The 15,725-nt window shown below is 48.7% G+C and overlaps 1 long non-coding RNA gene across 1 annotated transcript; it reads right to left on the reverse strand.

Moving 5' to 3' along the window:
- Positions 1 to 5,976: 5,976 nt before the first annotated feature.
- LOC109284621 (uncharacterized) lies at positions 5,977 to 9,108 on the reverse strand. The gene is made up of 3 exons (XR_002092154.2): positions 8,645 to 9,108; positions 7,858 to 8,047; positions 5,977 to 6,240 (listed from the first exon to the last, which is right to left on the reverse strand). It is a non-coding gene; the product is annotated as an uncharacterized LOC109284621 (long non-coding RNA).
- Between the last annotated feature and the right edge of the window lie 6,617 nt (positions 9,109 to 15,725).

Here is a 15,725-nt window from a genome sequence, read left to right on the forward strand (position 1 = left end):
CGAGAAGGGAGTCCCCAGCCCGTAGCTCTGCTGGTCCTTCCTCCCCCGGTGCAGCACCTTGCACTTGTCAGTGTTGAATCCCACCCTGTTCTCAGTCACCCTCCCCTGTAACCTGTCCAGGTCCAGTTGCAGCCTGTCCCTCCCTTCTAGCATGCCCACCTCTCCCCACATCTTAGTGTAACCCGTGAATTTGAACAGGGAGCTTTTCACTCCCTCGTCCAAGTCGCTGATGAAGATGTTGAACAGCGCGGGCCCGAGGACCGAGCCCTGGGGGACCCACTGCCCACAGCCCTCCAGGTCAAAAATGCCCCGTCCACCACCACGCTCTGTGTGCGGCCCTTCAGCCAACTAGTGACCCATCTGACCGTGTAGGCATCGATGCCACAGTCACCTAGCTTTTTAATGAGAATGGGGGGAGAGACAGTGTCAAAAGCCTTCCTAAAGTCCAGAAAGACTACATCCACCATGGCACCTCCATCCAATGATTTTGTGACCTGACCATAGAAGGCCACCACGTTGGTGTGACAGGACCTGCCTCAAATGAACCCATGTTGGTTGCTCCTGAGCATCGTCCCCCCCTGCTGCTACTTCCCAATTGTGCTCCTGGATAATCTTCTCAAAGAGCTTCCCCAATATCAAAGTAAGACTAACGGGCCTATACTTGCCCGGGTCCTCCCTCCTCCCTTTTTTGAAAATGGGGCCATGTTGGCCTTCTTCCAGTTGTCCAGCACCTCTCCAGAGCACCGCGAGCGCTCGTAAAGCCGTGCCAGGGGCCCCTCGATAACCCCTCCCGATTCCCTCAGCACCCTGGGGTGGAGAGCGTCTGGACCTGCTGATTTGAACACGTCCAGCCCCTCCAGCAGTTCCCTAACTCGGTCCCCCCTGACCTTAGGCCTGGCAGAGTCTCTCCCGAGTCCATCCTGAATCTCAGTGGGGGAGTCCTGGTCCCTGCTCAAAAAAATGGAGGCAAAGAAATTGTTAAAAAGGTCTGCCTTTTCCTCTGGTGCAACCACCAGATTGCCAAGTGTATCCTGCAGGGGCCCCACATTACCTGGTGCTTTCTTCATACTCCCTATGTATTTAAAAAAGGACTTTTTGTTGTCCTTGATCCTTGAAGCTAGCCTTAGTTCAGTATCTGCCTTAGCTTTCCTAACAGCCCCCTTACAGACCCGAGCAGTGGAGGTATAACTCCTCTTTGGTGATGGCCCCTCCCTTCCACCCGGTGTATGCCTCTTTTTTAGCTTTCAGGCATTCCTGAATGCCTTTGGTGAGTCACGGGGGCTTTTGATCACTCTCGCTCCCTTTGATTCTCATTGGGACTGTCACCCCTTGGGCTCGGAGGATCGTCTCCTTAAGGAACGACCACTCATCTTGGACACCCCATTCCCCAACCCTCCAGGACCCCAGTGCCTCTCCTACCAATCTCCTCAACTCGTTGAAGTTGACCCTCTTGAAGTCCAGGGCTACAGCCTTGCTGCAAGCCCTTGACACCCTGTGCTGGATGATGAATTCCAGCAGGCAATGATCACTGTCACCCAGGTGGTCAAGAACCTGGAGTCCCCTCAGCAGGTCATCGCCTGTGGCCAGGACCAGGTCCAGCAGGGCGCTCCCCCTGGTGGGGCTGTGCACCTCCTGGGTTAGGTGGAGGTCCTGTATCTCGGCAAGGAACCTTTGTGAGCAGTCTGACCTGGCTGATTGCTCCTCCCAGCAGAAGTCCGGGTAATTTAGATCACCCATAACAACTACATCCCTTGCCTTAACTGCCTTCGCAAGCTGACCTGAGAATTCACGGTCCAGCTCTTCCCCTTGGTTGGGTGGTCTGTAGGAGACCCCCACCATCAAGTCCCTTTCCCCATGACCCCCTGTATTCTGACCCAGAGCACTTCAGCCTGCCCCTCCTCTGACCCCATCCCGTTAGTTGAGGACGTGTATTGCTCTGTGATGTACAGCGCCACACCCCCACCTTTCCTCCCCGTTCTATCCCACCTGTATAGTCTGTAGCCCCTAATGTTTACCGCCCAGTCGTGGGATGAATCCCACCAGGTTTCTGTGAACCCTACTATGTACGGGTTTGAACTAGCTATCTGGAGGGCAAGTCCCTCCTGCTTATTTCCCATGCTACGAGCATTAGTGTAGAGGCATTTAAGGCCTTGTATTGGTGCATGCACCCCCCCCCCGATTCTTAGGACTATCCAGACCCCCATCACTTACCTGGGTGCTCCTTGTGCTTGTGACTCATCTTGGTTGGGAGGTGTCCTCATGTCCTCCTGTGGCCCCATCCCCCGGCGAAGCTAGTTTAAAGCTCACCGTACGCGATCAGCCAACCTGGAAGAAAAGACACGCTTGCCTTTAGGAGAGAGGTGTAGCCCATCCCTCCCAAGTATGCCCCTTCCGCTTGGGCGTGTTGAAGGAAGGGTGATGGCCGGCTGATTTTGAAGGCAAACGTTGACCAGCGGCAAGCAACAGCTGTAATGCAAGGACGTCATTAGGAAGCACGACAGACAGGACCTTCGCTGGCATTCATGGGACCAGGACAAACACGGGATTAATTAAATGACAAATAGGTGAACCAATGAATATAAACGACAAACAGGCTGACCAATGAAGATAAACAATTGAAGTTCAGTTATGGGTTGAAAGGTTTTCAAAAGAAAAATAGAGGACATGAAGGTGTCCCGGCGTCGTATCAATAGAGAGCAACAGAAAACCGGACCATCCTCTATGAAACCAGGTGACTGGCCACCCCAGGCCCCACACAGCCAAATTGATCCCAAAGTCCTGGATTGGGGCCTGCACTATCTTAGTCTGGCCCCATGTGCCCAGATCAGGCCCTGCGTCACCTCAGCCCAGTCCCATGCACCTGCAATGGTCCCCACATGACCAAATCAGGCCCTGTGCTGGGATCCAGCCCCATGCTGCTCCAGCCCCGTGCACCCAACCTAATGTATAGGGTCACTTCATCCAGCTCACCAGGCTCCCCACAGCTCCAGGAATTTGGTGGCAGGGGAGAGGTAGCAATTAATGCTGTTGCCGCTCCCCCACTGCCCAATTTTTGGACCCCAGACAGCTCAGTGGGCCGGTGACAGGGCTCTGCAGGGCCAGGGGTTCAGCCCTGCTGCGCTAGATCAAAGTGCTAGGTCAGATGCCTGCCATGTACCGCGCATGATGTTATTTTAGTCATCACGTTATGCCATCATACATGAAGCATAGGAAAGTAGGGCTGGAAAGGACCTCATCTTGTTCAGCCCTTGCTTCAGGCATAAGCATCCCTGACTAAACCATCCTACCCGATGTGGAAAGGTTTCAGCAATGGAGATTCCACAATTTTTCCAGGTGCTTGTTCCAATGCCTGGCCACCCTCAGCATCAGAAAGTTCCTCCTCATCTCCAGCCTAAATTTCCTCCACTGCAGCTTGGGGCCGTGGGTCCTGGTCCTGTCCTTGACAGCCACAGGAAAAAGCCCATCTCCATCCTCTCTATAATTGCCCTTCAGGGATTTGAAGATTTAGTTGTCAAATCACGCTTCAGTCTTTTCTTCTCCAGACTAAATAACACTAGTTCTCTTAGCCTTGCCTCATCAGTCTTGTTTTATACAGTTGCACAGACAGGACATGAGACAAGCTATGAAACTAGTTATTTTGCTTCTTAAATCTTTTTTTTTTTGCTTAATAAATCAAGTTAATAAAGAATGAGGGTGGGTCACTGGGATTGCCCTGCAATGAGGTATGTAACCCTTAGGCAGAAGGTTGTGCCTAAGGCTACTGATATTCCCCCTAAAGTCAAGGAGAGTTTGCATTGCATTGACTGCAAGACGGGCAGACTCCCATCCCAAGATTGCTCATTGCATTTTAAAGCATTGTTGTGTCAACAATAAACACCCTATATGGAACTGAAGAGCAATGGTTTTCTATTTTTGAGGCATCATACAGGTAGCAAATTTATGCCCAAATTGGCCTGTCACCATAGTTACTGCACAGTACGGGTGTACACATGTAGACACACACCCATACTGTGCAGTGATTTTCAGTTACTGCACAGTAACCTAAATTACTGCATCGTCATTGTGCATGTGTAGGTGCACCCAGAGTGTCCATCATCTCAAATCTAAACATTGTCCTACAATATGACATGACATTTTGCTTGGAATGAAATCCCTGCACTTTGGACCTGTGCAGGAATATATCAGTTTCACTAAGCACCTGGATCAATAACTAGATGAAAATGCTCATGGATTTTAAGGCCAGAAAGGATCGCTATATTACCAGTAATACTAGGCACAGAATTTAATCCAGTTACTCATCTCTTCAGCTCAGTAAATCATGTCTGGCAAAAGCATATCTCCATGATCTGAAGACAGGAGGTAGCAAGACAATCCATCACCTTGCTTCAATGGTTAAAACATGTTCACAGTTAGAACTTGTGTCTTTCTTCTTCTTGGACTTGGACTCTAATGTTTAGCCGCTGCTTCTCACTATGCCTTTCTCCTCTAAAACAACAAGCCATTTACAACTCAGTTTTTTCTCCTCATAAAAGTACTTATACACAGTAATCAAGTCACTTCTCAGCTAAACAGACTGAGCCTGAAATCTCTCAGGAGAGGACATTTTCTCCAATCTGCAAATCATTGTTATAGCATTTTCCTTCAATTTTTTCCAACATCCTTTAAAAAATGCTGACAGCAGAACTGAACAGCGTGTTCCAGCATTAGTCTCACCAATAGTTGTAAATAGAGATAAAATCCTTCCTTGCTTCTATTTGTTATTTCCTTTTTTATGTGTCCAAGGATCGTGCTAGTCCTTTTTGCCGTAGCATCACACAGAGAGCTCTGAGTTGAAGGATCTCTAATTTTCAGAGCTTCTGAACTCTCAGAGGGTCTGATCTTAACCTCCACTGAAAGCTCAGAATTAGGGAAACGAATCACTCGACGACCCATCATTCATACATAGCATTGTTTACTCGTTTGTCATGTTGTGCAGCTGGTTGTGTAGCTGGAGAGCAGGGCAAGAGGGAGACCTGGGATGCAGTATGGGGGAGTGTGATATTGTTATTCCATCTAACAGTCATTCCAGTTACCATTCGAAGGAATAAACATAATTCCCCCATTTGCCCAGCCGCTTCTTGACTCTTTTCTTGAAGGGTCTGAGCAGCTTACAATGTTTGTAGGTTTAAAATTAAATATATCTCTCGAGAAAGATACATGACACTGAAAGCAGAATGCATATTCTTCTTTCTAATGTTTCTTGGATTTTGGCTGTGTTTTCTATGACTCCATGGACAACAAGGGAATGTATCTGTAAAAGAAGGGAGGCTGGAATTTGCAGACTGAGCCAGTGTTTTATGTTCCAAACCAATCTAAAGGACACTTCAGACCTCAGCGTGGGAGGCCCACACCCTCCTCATTCTTATGTTCTTAGCTCTGCAATTTAACATTTTAATCCCGTGATGCTCAACCTTTTGGCCCTGGGGACCAGATAAGTGGTGCAGGGCTAGTCTGTAGGTCCGACTGGGCCCTGCACAGATTTGACCAGCCCCTCTATGCCCATGCTGGCCCTACATGCTGAGCCCCACACCACCCCACCTGGCTCCACATGCTAGGATCAGACCCTGGGGTCCTTGCCACCCACATCCAGCCCCACATGCCAGGATAAAGCCCCACACCAGCCCTGCTTGGCCTCATGCATTGGGATGAGGCCCCACACTGCTCTGTGTATCTGATCTAGCACGAAGGGCCATGCTATTTGGCTCTCAGAGACCCCACCGGGGTCCAGAAATTTGGCAGCAGGGAGGCAGCAACTGACTCCCATGAGCCAAATGATGCAGGTTGGGAGTTGAACACCCCTGATCTTGCTTAATCAAGAGATGATTAAGAGGAGGCTCGATCAGTGTTTAAATACCCATGCAGAAACACAACCTTGATTATAAAGGGCTCTTCCATGCAGTAGACAAAGGGGTAACAACATCCACTGGCTGGAAGTGGAGGATAAAAAAATTATACAGTTTAGAAACAAAGATATGAAACTTGTTTTTTGTGCATAATTAATCTTTAGAACAATTTATCCAAAATTGTGGTAGATTCTCCAGGACTGGACTTTTAAAACTTAAAATGTGTATGTTTTCCTAAAAGAAATATGTTCTCGTTCAAACAGGAATTAATCCAGGGTGGTCCAGAAGTCAGACTAGGTGATCCAGTGGTCATCTCTGGCCTTATATGTATGAATATCCTGCTAAAGATGTCCTTCTCCTGTAAGGTTTGCAAAGGGAGAAAAGGGGAAATACTAGATGAGAGGAAGAGACAGTAACTCCTAGTTTAGATTGCCCAGAGCACTTTTTCTGATAGGACCGAGAGCCAACATCTGGAGAGTCCCATCATGCAGGAGAAACAAAGTGCGTTGAAGAGATTACAGTCTAAATAGTCTTGATTTTATGGTCTCTTGGACTCTTTCAGTATGTGTCTATAGTGCAGTGCCAAGCATGCAACTGGTCCCTGGCAAGTACAATGCAATTAAAAAGATTAGTAATTAATAAGAAAGCATTGCAAACATGCCACTACAGGTAACTGATGAACCTCACAGATGTGCCTGCATTTCAGATCTGTGACAAAGGCAAAAAGCACAAAATGCATAATTTTTCCAGGACTTGCTTGGATGGATTCATTCTGGGGATGATTCTGGGTGAGCGTATATGAGATGGAAAGCTGAATTATAACTTGACGAGTCCTCCTTTCAACCTCAAATGCTCCCTGTTTGCTGAACCTGTTTTTAAAATTATGTAAGCTTCATCTCCAAACACAGAACAATATTTTGCTTGGATTAAAATAGCTTCGTTGCGCATCCCTGCGGTGTGTCTGTGGTCCAGCCCTACAACACAGAGCCACACATTCAGGCTTCACTGCATTCAGGATCTTACATACTTGTGGGGAGATGGGGGGAATTTCCCATTATATGCTGTATCAAAAAGAAGAGGGGGTCTTTGTAGCCTAGAAATATTATGAACATTCAGTACAAAACACTTTGTGCTCCAGTGCTTTTCCAACAGCTCTCCCAACTATATAGTTGGTCTAATAAAAGATACCACCAAAAACTCCTTGTATCTCCCAATTTCCTGGACTATCACGGCTAAATACTGCAGCCTTAACTGCTGTTCTAGTGTATATATAAAGAAATAGCTAGCATCACCTCCTGCACCTTAAATGACCTTGCTACAACAGCATTTTGTACAGATCCACTCGGAGTGCCCATAAGATCAAACTCCCTGGGGGAGACAGGCACAGAAGTGCCTTGTTTCAGGATCCAAACCAGTGAGGAGCCAATTGCAAAGCCTTGTCAAGACAAAGGTGCTTTTGGACCTGCTCAAGCTAGGTATCTAGGGCACTGTAACATTGAACAACTGTGGTGTTTCCAGGGCAAGGCAGCAGCTGGGCTGAAATTTTCATTTGGCAATTTTGGACTCAGATATCTATGTCTGATTTTTAGATCTGAGCCTAAATCATGCTAAGAGGCTTCAGTGAAAATCACCACTTCACTGGTGGTGGGATGGGGATGCCTGAAAGCCAGATAGCCTGTTTTGATGGCTGTTGTATCAATAGGCCTCTCTGTCATAAACACAGCCAGCCTCAGCCCAAGACCATAGCTTTTCATATATGATTTACATTTCCCCAGCACTTATAATATCCCTGCAAAATAAAACAGATTCCTGCTTCTCAGCAGTTGTTTCTGAGGTCCTGGCAGGAGCTCAGCTTTCACCCAGACTGAACCCAGAAAGAGAACAAATTTGATTGACTGGGGTTTCTCAGACTAAAAGCAAAGCACCTCATTGTGATTTCACTTTGACTAGTTCACGGTGGTGTGGTTTTACTGACCTGTCCTCGAGGAACTGGAGTGCTGCTAGATGAAATGCAGCCAAAAGCAATCAGCCATGCTCGAGAGAGGAAATCCAAGTCAGAGAAGCCCTGCTGGAGTATGGGTGTGGGGGGATGATACACAGAGCTGCTCATCTCTTTCTGCAGTGATTAACCTCGGCCTGGCTGAGTCTCAAGAAAACTCCAGCTCCTAAGGCATTTACAGAGAAAAAGTGGAGTGAAGTGGCTTTCTTGCACTCATTGCTGCCCATCTGCTGCTAATCTGCCAGCAGAGCCAAAGCTGAGCACCCTTGTTTCACCTTTAGCATCTCCCCACATGTGCCCCCAAGCCCATAAGAGACAGAATCCACCCCGTGCTGTGTTAACCACCCAGCCCCAGACCACAGCCCCAAGATCCATCAGCCAGTGCTGAAACAAGATGTGTGCCATGGATGCACACAACGACGAACAGAAAAGTAAAGCATGAGCGCACACATGCGCCCAAATGCAAATATGCATAGGCGGGTCTAACTACTTGTCACTCTTCTGCTGAGCACCTGTCAGCATCAACAAGGGTCGGGTTCAGTTTTGGAGGTACTAAATATATTTTACCTTGACTCGAGCCCCCCACCTAATCTACCCGGGAAACACTACATGAATCACTAGGGTGTCCAATAAAACCAACAACCCTTCCCTGGCAAGCAGGATGAACACAACCCCCTGATTTATTACAGACACACACCAGAACACAACATGCAGTCAAGAAAAACACTGCCCCAGTTGAAAGTATACCCTGTGTCAGCCCTACCCCTAGTGGGGAGCCTTCAACCCCAGGTTTGGCAGTCCAGGAGCGGAGGAGTCTTGACCCAAAAGAGGTTTGTCCCCTGGAATTTGAGTGCATCGTCTCCCTCGATGTCACTGTCTGCTGGGGTCACCGGTTCCATCTGCATTGCGAAGGGCCCTTTGCAGAGTTGATGCAGCTCTGCCGAGCTGCTGGGGAGTGCCAGTCACTGCTCCTGGCCTGGATTCCCATGGATATACCTCCACCAAGCTGCTGTGGAGCCCCGATCTCTGCTCCTGCCTGAGTGACCATGGGGGTGAGCCACCGGCTCCTGCCCTGTACTCCCAGACCAAACCCCACACGGATACTGGACTTGAAACCTAATTGCAGGGCCCCAGTCAAGAAGCAGCCTCACTGAAACACTGCTAATGCAGACCAATCAATTCAAAGGGGGTCGGCACTACAGGATTTGGCCAGTCACTGAACTGGTTTTACAGGTTCTGTTCAGGAATATTAAGGCAATGGTCTGGAGGGGGGGATATGCTGTGAGTTCAGCAACAACACTCTGGACACTCCTGTGTTGAACTACCAGTTATTTATGAATATAACTCTCTGGAATCATATCCAGGGCGGATCTTAACAGTTGACCTTGTATGTCTGCAAGATTTATACTTGCTCTGTCCCTGACCCTGACCCAGCCCTGTCCTGGTGAGTGAGAGGAACCAAGAATATATCCCCCGGCTCCTCAAAACATGGAAAATAGAGTCCTCAGTGCTGTAAAACTGCCCCAAAACACACTGAACCCTGCAGTGCTGAAAATGAGGGTTTGGGCCTTAAAAGGACAGAGCAAGGAAAATCCAATAAGACACAACACCCCCCCCCCCCCCACAGACAGAATAGTCAGCCAACCATTTGGGAGGGCTCCACTTCCTCTGTGGTCTTTCCATAGAGCCTGCTTCAGTGAGGGCTTCAGCAGATAACGGTCCTGTCAGCCTATCTGGAGAATCAACACCAACGCTTCCTTCTGACAGTGATGGAAAAGGGTTTGAGTTGGTGGAAACCAGTAGACACTTCCCCAACGACTCTATGTCTGTCGGTGGTGGATTAGTGCCTGGAGACAGCTCAGGTGTTGGGTTATCAGTAGGAGAACGCCCATGCAGTTGGTCCACGTGACGTCTCCAAACTTGTCCATCATCAGTCTGGACTGTATATGATACGGGTCTTGTGGGGCTCACAATTTTAGATTGAGCCCACTGTGGGCCTGTCCCATAGCTCCAAGCAAACATAGTCTCTTGTGGAACGAAAAGACGTAAGGTACCCAATGTCAATGCAGAGTCCAGCTCCTTTTCTTTACTGAACTGCATGTCTCGCACAAGATCTGGGTTAACACAGTCAAGGCATGTCTTGAGACGATGACCCATAAGAAGCTCTGATGGGCTGGACCCTGTTGTAGGGCAAGGAATTACAGGTTGAGCAAACAGAAATCTGGCCAGTCTGGTGGGCCAGTCTCCTACAACAATCCTTTTCAGTGCATCTTCTGTAGTCTGCACCATTCGCTCAGCTTGCCCATTGGTCTGTGGCCTGCGAGGTGCAATGGTAACACTTCGAATGAGGTTGCGGCTGACAAAATCTTGGAAATCTGCTGAGGGGAATGCACTGCCATTATCAGAAACGATAACCTGTGGGTTGCAAACAGCTGATGGAGAGCTGTGATAGTGGCAGTTGATGTAAGAGTTGAGACAGTAATCACCTCAAGCTATGTTGAGTATGAGCCAACCACAATTAAGAAGTCCCTACCTTGGAAAGGGCCAGCAAAATCAATGTGGATGTGTGACCAGGGTTCCTTTGTCATTTCCCATGCGAATACTGGTGCCTCTGGTGGATTATGATGGGTTGCTTGACAAGTGCTGCACTCCCTTACAACCTTCTCTATGTCATTGTCCATACCTGGCCACCCTACATCACTTCTAGCCAGCACTTTCATCCTCACAATGCACACACCTGGGTGTGCTGCATGCAGTGATGTCAGTATGATTTGGCATCCTGTTGTTAGGATTGCAACATGATTTCCACAAAAGAGACAACCCTTGTGGGCAGACTTCATGGTGACATGATGAAAATGGCCTGAATTCCTCAGCCAGCTTGTCTGCAGGCCAGCCTCTCCACACCCCGTTGAGGACCCGGGCAAGGATAGGGTCTTTTGCTATCTGATCAGCCTGCAGAGGGGCTTCTGGCATGGATTCCAGCATGAGGTCTTCCGCTGGTGAGGGAGTAGCACAATCAGGTATTTGTAGTGGTAGGCGGCTCAATGCATCAGCATTTGCAATCTTTTTCCCAGGTTTGTACACAAGACTATAGTCATATGCATTTAGCATGATGCTCCAATGTTGCATATGGGGAGACAGAATAGGAAGAGTTGATTTGTCCATAGTAAAACATCCAAGAAGGGGTTTGTGGTCCATTTAGATTTCAAATTTTAACTGTAATTGTGACATTTTTTTGCTCCTGCAATGATTGCCAATGCTTCTTTATCAATCCACATGTAGTTCCTCTCGGCTGAAGTCATTGTTCTTGAGTGAAAAGCAATGGGTGCGTCCATGCCGTCAAGCAATGTGTGACTGAGGACAGCGCCAACACCAAACGGCGAGGTATCACAAGTGATGGACAGTGACTTCCGCTCATCATAGTGAACAAGGAAAGAGTCTGATGTCAGCAACTTCCTGACGCCTGGAAAAGCTTCGTTGTGCTGGCAAGTCCACTTCCACTGAGCTCCTTTATCCAGTCAGCCATGAAGGGGCTCTGCTGTGGTGGCTTTGTCTTTCAAGAAGAAGTGATAAAAACTGAGAAGTCCTAGGAATGCTTGAAGATCCTGTCTGCATTTTGGTAGAGGGGCATCATGTACTGCTTTTACCTTGTCTTCGACTGGGTGAATGCAACAAGCATCAATTTGATATCCCAGAAAGTTGATTCTGGAAACTCCCAGGTGATGACATCTCTCTTGTTTTACTTTCTCACACCTCTGTAAAACTTCTCTGAGTCTCTCAGTGAGTTTCTCTCACATTATGGGATGCTGCTTCAGCTGCCAAGGCTTTTTTTGTGCAGTAACCAAGGTCAAATTTGGTTCAGAGAGCAGGCCATGTTGGATTGCTTCATCTTGAACCCCACAGATGAGATGATCGCGAAACAGGACATCCAGGAGATCACCGAGCTCACCAAATTTGGCAAGGTAATGGAGCTCAGCCAGGTAATCTGCTACGCCTTCATTGGCCTTTTGGTCCCATTTAAAAAATGACACCTCCGCAGGGTAACAGATAGCCTTGGGCAAAATCATGCCTTTAGCGGGGCAATTAGTTTAGCATAAGACTCAGTGGTTGGTAAGGCAGGTGCTGTGAGGGAGCGAACAATAGGAAACATTTTGTCCCCACAGACTGTCAGGAGGCTCGCACGCTTTCGTTCTGGGTTTTCCACTTCATTGGCTTCCAGGTAATAGGATAGCCTTTCCGCATGAGAGTCCCAAGAAGCCGGCTGGCTCACACCAAATTCTTCTCTATGCCCCCATGTGGCCATTTTAACTAACATCCGCCATAATAGAGAGGGGGGAAAGGAAAAAAAACTTCCCTCTGATCACAAAACACAGCCGGGTCTCACAATGTTGTCCCGCAGTCTAGCATCCTCGTCGCCAGATGAGATGTTGTGAGTTCAGCAACACACTCTGGACACCGCTGTGCTGAACTAACAGTATTTATTATTATACCTCCCGGGAATCATATCCAGGGCGGATCTTAACAGTTGCCCTCGTATGTCTGCAAGACTTACACTTGCTCTGTCCCTGACCCTGACCCAGCCCAGTCCTGGTGAGTGAGAGGAACCAAGAACATATCCCTTGGCTTCTCGGGATAAATAGTCCCTGGTGCTGCAAAACTGCCCCCAAACGAGCTGACCCCCGCAGTGCTGAACATGAGGGCTTTGGCCTTAAGGGAAAGTGCAAGGAAAACACAATAAGACACAAGGGGCTGGGGGGGGGGGGGGGTCCTGTTCCATCCTACAGGCAGCACAATATACAACAATAACACTGGAAACGTGATCATCTTTACAGCCAAACAAGATACACAGTGACACGAAACACTTTGTAGCACAGAATGACCTGTACATTTTGGATGTGCTACATTCTTGCAATTCTTCTTCCTTTCGTTAACTCCCTGCTTTTCATTTTGAAATGAGGTTGGCAACGTCTTTATGGCTTGACATGCTTCATGAAACCCTCTTGCACAGCTCACCTGTACAACTCGTGAGCTTTAGCTCACACTTAGTAAGCCACAGAGGGTTTTCTAACAAAAGAAACTTCTCTCCCTCTTCTCCCTGGGGAGAAGACCTGCTACCTCCTTGCTGTGTTTGCAGGGAGAGGGGTATCTCATTCAGGAGCAGAACTATTCGTCCTATTTTCCAGCTATCTTCTTTCACTGAACCCCCTTGAATGTCTGCACTGATCTTTACATTTGTGGATCATGCAGCTCTCGCTGTGGTATCAGTGTAGGCTGATAACAGGCGGTGCAGGGTTTCTCATCCCTGTGAGAATCATCTATACTTTTTAAGCTAGATTCTCTTGACCTTTGCGATATTTCCAGGGATGAAAGGGCAGGAGAATCACTTTTGTCTTGGTATTTTCAAGCAGGCAGGAACTGCAGTTTTGTGAAACAACTGAACCTGATGTTATTTTAGCTCTGGAAACGGGTCTCCGAGGCACTGAAACATTCATGACCGCGCATACAAAAAACACAATGATCCGCACTGACCGGGAGACCTGTTTGAACCCATAGCAAAGGACCAGACTTCTGCAATAGGGGGCTTTTCTACCACTGCTGCAGAGAGAGGCTGACTGTGTGATAGCTGAGCTGTCAATACAGATGCTTTCCCTCCTCATCGGGACTGGGTAGCATTGAGGGCTCTGTAATATTCAGCCTTGCTTTAGGTAACAGTGGAGAAGGGGGAGCAGATAGTGCGAAGCCTCATCACCTATAACAGAGCACATATTTATCTCCAGTTAAAACGAAACTGTAAGCTTTACAAATAAGCTAGTGATCCAGGCACAGGTGGATGCAAGCAGGGTGCACCAGTGCCCTTTGATTCTTGCTCCACCCAAAGTTTAAAGCCAACTGCCTGGCAGTGGCAGCAGGTCAGGCAATGCCGAGGCAGTCGGGTGACTCCATGGCTCATTGTCATCTACCTGATCCCTTCTAAACTCTTTATTCCACTGGTATTAATGACCCTCTCTCCTTTTTAACAGTTGACTAGGTGTTGGCTACAGCCAAGGCTGGAGATTTTGACTGGGCTGTGCCAATGCTGCTGCTGGGACGCAGCACTGGAGCATCCTGGTTAGCGGGTCTCGCCCCTGCGCTCAGGATCAGGCCAATGTCATATTTGGGGTCAGGAAGGAATTTTACCCTGTGGTCAGATTGATGCAGACTGGGGGGTGATTTATCTTCTTCTGTAGTGGGGGGCATGGGCTCTACCTGAGACCTCTTGAGCATATATTAGCAACCTTTTACAGAAGCAGGACATTGGCTTCCCTGCTTTACCTGCGGCAGGTGAGGGTGTTATGTGGTTGTGTCAGGGTTGATGGTAGTTTTACAAAGAGCTTAGAGCATGGATTTGTGTAGGATAGCTTGGACAGGGCTGATCCTGCCTCAGGCAGGGCTTGGACTACATGACCTCTGGAGGTCCCTTCCAGCCCCACTTCTCTGTGATCCTATGATTTGTTACGATAGGTGCACCCCAGGGGTGTTCCCCCTTCAATCCACCCCTATACCATATGATTGACTTGGACGATTCTCTCATTCCCAGGCTGGGCTCCCGGCTGTTGCAGCGTATTGTTCAACACCCGCTGTTCAGCTATGCTGGCAGATCTGATAGAGCTGAGGCATCGATAGCTCTCCCTATCAGGAGTCAGCGCCCTGTAGTGCACAGCGATCAAACACCTTTCTTGAAGGTATAGATACAAAATACAGTTTACTAGCCAACTGCCCATCAAAAATGATTGGGGGGGAGGGGGGCGGGAGGACCACCCTGCGCCACCACTGCTTCCCAGGAACACAGTGGGGGAAGGAGGGGGAGCTTGCACGCAGCAGCCACCACCACCACCCACAGTCTGGTGCTGCCACCGCTCCACATCCAGCCGCACGCACACACACAGATAAGTGTGCACACTACTTGCTCATTCTCTGCGCATGGAAACAGACACAAACATACCTTCTCTGCTATGAACACACACACATGCACGCAGACACCGATACATGCACACACAGACACACACGCATGCAGATGGGCGTGCACTCTACACTCACTCACTCTGCACATGGACACACAGACACAAACATACTCTCCCTGCGATGAACACAAACACATGCATGCACACTCATCCATGCACACGCAGGCACATGTAGTCACACACATGCATGCACACATGCAGATGGTCGCGCACTCTACTCACTCATCTCTGCATATGGACACACAGACACAAACACACTCTCCCTGCCATGAACACAAACACACAGACACATACATGCACACTCATGCATGCACACACACTGACACACGCATGCACATGCAGACACACACATGCACACACTCAGATGGGCATGCACACTACTCACTCTCTCTCTGCACATGGACACACAGACAAAACACACTCTCCCTGCTGCCACAAACACAGACACATGCATGCACATACAGACATGGGCACGCACACACACACATGTGCACTCTACTCTCACTCACCTCTGCATATGGGCACAGACACAAACACACTCTCCCTGCCATGAACACAAACACATTCACTCATACTCACACATGAACACACACTGACACACACACACGCAGACACACACATGTATGTGCACACACAGATGGACGCACACTCTATTCACTCACTTTCTGCACATGGACACAGACACAAACACAGTCTGTCTGCCATGAACAGGCCCCCACCCCGATGCCCCTCACTCCTGACCCACAGTCCCCTGGCCAGTGCCCCCCGCACTCCCAACCCACAGTGCCCTGCTCCCACCCCGGTGCCCCTCACTCCCGACCCACAACCCCCTGCCCCCCAGCC

Source organism: Alligator mississippiensis, chromosome 4, assembly GCF_030867095.1.
Source record: "Alligator mississippiensis isolate rAllMis1 chromosome 4, rAllMis1, whole genome shotgun sequence".
In the NCBI taxonomy this organism is placed as follows: Eukaryota; Metazoa; Chordata; order Crocodylia; family Alligatoridae; genus Alligator; species Alligator mississippiensis.